Source organism: Diachasma alloeum, unplaced genomic scaffold (assembly GCF_001412515.2).
Source record: "Diachasma alloeum isolate Michigan unplaced genomic scaffold, Dall2.0 Dall_scaffold_00494, whole genome shotgun sequence".
Classification (NCBI taxonomy): Eukaryota; Metazoa; Arthropoda; class Insecta; order Hymenoptera; family Braconidae; genus Diachasma; species Diachasma alloeum.
In genome coordinates, this window is record NW_021680627.1 from 1,510 (window position 1) to 7,089 (window position 5,580).

The following is a 5,580-nucleotide window of genomic DNA, read 5'->3' on the forward strand; positions in this document are numbered from 1 at the left end:
GTTCTCTCAGATCCTTAGCTCTCCCAAAAAATCCTCCCACCCCCTAATCCTCACTAACGCCCCCTGAACTTCATTAATTTTCAGAAGTAACGAAGCGCTGCTCGCCCTCTCACTCTTCCTCCTGCTCCTCTTGACCTCCCTCCTCGCCACGATCACTCCATCGCCGTGCAACGATTGAAGCCCCCACCCCTCCACCGAGACGTCACGAATGTTGCCACGGAGGTAACACGGGTACCCCAGGATTCCCAAGAATCACGCGAACGCATCTCAAATCCATTTGCCTGTTTTTATTTACCTCAAACTCCCCTTCGTCTAATCACAAGTGCTCCATCTCTACTTCAATAATTCCATCACAAATAAAATCATGGATTCCCAGAGAATAGCCAATAAAAACTCTACCAAAGAAACCAACCAAGTTCCAAGTTAATCAAGGCTAATAAGTGCAATTCTCTTTAAATTCAAGTAATAACTCATGAAAACGAAGGGAAAAATGTTCGAGAGAAACTGTACAAAGTGGATCCCATTTCCCAGCCATTTTACGTCATAATTCGCGATAAAGTGATGGCTTCACAAGTTACTAATGGAATTTATAAATATCCCCTGTAATTGATTGATTTTCAGTAACAAAAAACGATGGAAATATTTGAAATGTGAATTTTTAAAATGAAAAATTCTTTTTCCATTTATGTTTCATTTCATATATTTCTGATAAAAAATATAAAATATCTCTACCAATATATATCTCATTCCGCGTGGATAGAAAAACTAGATGAATAAATAATCATCCGACCACACATTTGAAGAAACAAATCGCCAAAGTTTGAAATTAATCGAGACTAATAATTACAGTTCTATTTAAATGAAAGTAATAACTCATGAAAACGAAGTGAAAAATAATGATCGAGAGGAAGTGTGTTCAAAATGGATTGCTTTTCCCAGCCATTTTATATAATTGATTGAGTTCCAATAACAGAAAGCGATGAAAATATTCTAAATGTAAATTTTTAATATGAAGATTGATTCCATTTATCCCAATGGGAAAATCTATTAAAAAATTACATTTCATTTAATATATTTCTCACAAAAAATGTCAAATATCTACAACAATATATATTTCATTCCGCGTGGATAGAAAAACTGCATATTTGAAGAAACAAATCGCCAAAGTCTCAGATTAATCAAGACTAATAATTACAGTTCTATCTAAATTGAAGTAATAACTCATGAAAACGAAGGGAAAAATAATGATCGAGAGAAGGTGTGTGCAAAGTGGATCGCACAAGCCAACCATTTTACGTCCTAATCGACGATAAAATGGCGGTATCACAATGGGGCGGGAATTTCAAATATCACTTCATGACGAGGTAATCTCACCTTCATGCGTTTCCTCCAGCAATTTCCAGCTGTCGTATGTAATTATAATTTTATACCCAAGTGCTGCCGAGTTTACGCGGCCACGGGATCATCTAGCGTTCTCCCGGTTAAAACAGCCCCGATAATGCACATGCCTCATCGTTTTCCGTGCTCAACGGTTACAAGCCTGCGTTACGGCTTAATACGACCCGTCGAGTTTTGCCAATTTGCCAGCACGAGATGCACCTTTTTTTTTCTGCAACTGCGCTCCGGCTATTAGACTGTTTATTCATTCAGTTATTCTTTATTTCTTATGCTCCGGTCATTTAATAAAGTTTTACATGAAATTCCTCGTGAAATCCTTTATCACTTCTGTATGCATGCCGGCGTGTACTTGGGGTCTAAACTTCACGAGTTATTTTGTAATTATTGGAATCAAGTACCCGTTCGTCGTACGGTACAATCATCACGTGGGGAAGGGAATATGAAGAGGCATGTTTAACACTCAATGAAGAAGGTATTTGAGCGTGTCGTGAGGTTTTTTCGAGTTCACTTGATACTTTATAGTGTTTAACAAGTTTGAGATTTTTTTTAAATGCAAATTAGAAGTTTACATGCAAATTTATAGAAATTGAATTACAGCCCGCTTTGTCCCAGTATTCCTTAATATATCGCATGAAAATAATTTTTGATTGAAGAATTAATGAAACGAAGTGAGACAAAACAATATGTTAGATTTAATAAATGAATAAAATCTTTCTTTAAATGGAATTATTCTAATTACAGTAATTTGATAACATTTTGCATTTTTGAGTTGCATTGTCTTCAATTTTTTAAGCTCATCTTGATTAAATGCAATAATAGAAATTAATTTTATAGGGATTTTTTAATTATTAAAAATTATGAAAATTTTTTACTATTGATTGAAGATTAATAGTTCGATAGAAAAGAATAAAAAATGAAGAATTTGAATGACACATTGGACAATTTCACAACACAAAAATTGTTAATGGAATTATGAATTCCAATAATAATTATGTGATTTTAATTGGCAAATTGATTGACAATTTTTTTCATTTAAAAGTGTAAAAAATCAAAATATGTAAATAACAAAATATGCTTCTTTCCGCGTGAATAAGAGTGAAAAAATGTAAAAAATAATCATCCGGTTTTATAAATCCGAAGTTCTCCTGTCTACTAAAACCCTTTCCCCTCTGAAAAATCCGGGACATTCGCCCCATTTTTCAAAAAAACACTCCACATAGTTCAAATTTTACAACTCCTGTCAGGCTGAAATATGAATGGTACAATTAATATACTAGGTCAGCGGAAAGAATGTCCAATTGTGTTATATCGATGCGGGAGCATCAGTAGAACTGAAAAGAAAACCACAAATGATGCAACAACTATCACCATCAAATACGTGTACGCACATACAAGCCACGAAACAATAATATATAAGGCAAGCACGCCGGTTACCACGCGTATGTAAATGAGGTAAAGGGTTATACGTATCTACCGCTAGGATAGCGATGCCAGTGCAGGAGGACCGCTAAGAGGACCCGACGGTGCGAACCGTGTGAATCTCAACACGGGTTGGTTGTTACCGTTCTCGTTCCTCATAGTATCCTTGTTGTTCCTCTATCCTTCTTACTCACTGTCCGTGATCGCTCGACTCGCGGGAATTCCCAGTTTCATTCTTTCCTTTTTGCTTCAATTTGTTCCTCAGTTTTTTCATTCCCTCCTCCACCTTCATCTTTTCACTCTAACGAATCTGGGGGGACGAGAGTTTATATTATGAGAAACGAGTGATGAGGATCGAAGGGGTATTTATCGTGGTGAAAAACTATCTCGATTTGAGGCGATTTACTTCTTACTTATCAAAGCTCTTCAATTACAAAATTTACCTTTTTGCTTGCCAATGGAAATAATGTATTCGTCTACTTAATCTACCATTTCTTGTGTCAGGATAATTAATTTTGGCCTGAGGAGTTCGAATGCGCTATGTTTAGATTTCAGTTTTTCGACGATAACTGAAAAAATAATTGTTTGAATAAATCCAATTGTGTGAAAATATTCTTCCTAACATCGTCGTCACCGGCTGTTGTTGACAGAATTTATTTTGAAATCAATGTTCAGGGGAAGGTAAAAAATTGTGACGTTGGGGCAATGCTGACTGCCATCATTGGAGTAATGTTGAATTCCATTGTGATGAATGCGCGTCTTAAGGATGTAATACTACACCCTTTCGGCCAAAATTCACGTTTTTTTCATGTTTCTGGTAAATTATTGATCGGATTGACGCGAAATAATATAGCGTTTTTGCGTTTTATCATTATTGACTGACGCGCGAAGTTTCATGGTAGTGTAATTATTTTTCCAACTTTTTTTTTTAATTAATAAGACCTATTTATTTCAATGAAACAATCTCCGGAATAATTTCATGATTGACGACGTCAATGAGATTGTCACAATTAGACTGCAAGAGATGATAAAGAAGAGGTGAATGTTGGGGAGTAGCATGATAAAACGCAGGCGGAAGCCCCAGCGATATCACCCTCGAGGTCTCGACCTTCGGCTTCCTGATGCCAATCAATTTACAGGCAAATTCCTCACGAAGGAATAACGAAACTGGCAAAGTGAAAATTGGCAAGGACGTGAGGAGACAGTGCGGGAGAGTGAGACGAATTGTTGTGAATTCTCTCTCCATCCTATCTCTGTTGGATGCATAAGAAAAGCCCTAATGCTCGCAATTTTCAATTTCGCTGACGCCGCATACACACTCGGAAGTATTTTCACGATTGAGACGAGCTGGCATTTGGCATGGACAGCTGTGAATTTGTTGCGCCGGGGAGAGACAAAAAACGGGAAGACGTGAGGTGAAAAACAGTTTGTGATAAAATACGTTTCCTTTCATGGGTCAAAATGAATACCAGTTTCCGGAGGTATATTCTGCAGGCGCTGATGGCTCATGTGCGCTAGGCAAGCTGATGAAGATTAGGGTGATAGTGTCGTGGAGACTCGGAGGAATTGACAACTTCCTGCGATGCATAAACAACGCAAAATCATAAAACATAAGTGTCAGAGGTTTTCTATGCTCAATTAGGGGCTTCAGGAATTTAATTGCACGAGTAAAAATTTTTTTGGTAGATAATTGGGAAATTTTCTTTATTTGAATTAATGGGTTTTGAAAAATTCATTGAAATTCCCTTTTTTTTGCATGAGCAAGACGAGAATTCCTCTTATTACAGTTTCAGAATTCTTATTTACTTGAATTTTCAGTTGAAACGTGAATATTTAGAACTAAATTACGCTGAGTTTTCAATTAATTGAAAATTCAGGAATATATTTAAGTGAAAAATTGAGGTGAAACAGTCTTCATTGGCTTTTTCATAAAATTGTCAATTTTCCATTCAAATTTCTAATTTCACTGAAAATTCAATGGAATTCCAAATTTTTGGAGACGAAAATTCCCGATCTTATTTTAATTTTCATGGAATCATTGAACTGTTCCATTATCTTTATTCAGTTCCATTTTTTAAAATCATTATTCCCCTCGGAAAAGAAACAATTTTGATAAAGACTTCGCTACTAATTTTCAAGAAAGTCACATTGGGAAGGAAAAATAAAAAAACTATTCAATTTCACTGACAACTCGATGAAATCCCAAATTTTCAAAAATAACAATTCTCCAAATTACTCGAATTTTCAATCAAACCACGAAATTTTTATAACAAATTTCTCTAACTTATTCCGGCTTCCATCAACTTCCATGCAATAACTGACCCGAAATTCCCGCGGTCCTGTCACTTGAAAAAATTTCAAAAATTCCACCCGAAATTCACATCAAAAGTTTTCAATCCTGCAAAATCATTTTTACCAAACTTGCCCCTCCGCGTAAAAAAAGCTATGAGAATGCCCCTAACCATTTGCAGAAATTCACGTTATTCAGCATTCATTCGCGGATACTTGACGCTCTATATATTCCAGTTTTTCAACTTCATAAACTTAACGAGATGAGCGTTCAATTCAAATTTGCCATTCTTGCATATTACTCGGTACATCACATGCCTCATAGCATCTCTCGCGGCCCTGCACTCTCAATTCCCATTGTGCATAAATGCGCATTATGCACGAGAAGACTGCACACATATATCCCCCAAGTTGCATACACAAGCTACTGAATGCTCTTTCGTTATTCCCCCAACTAACATTTCCCCTCCCCCT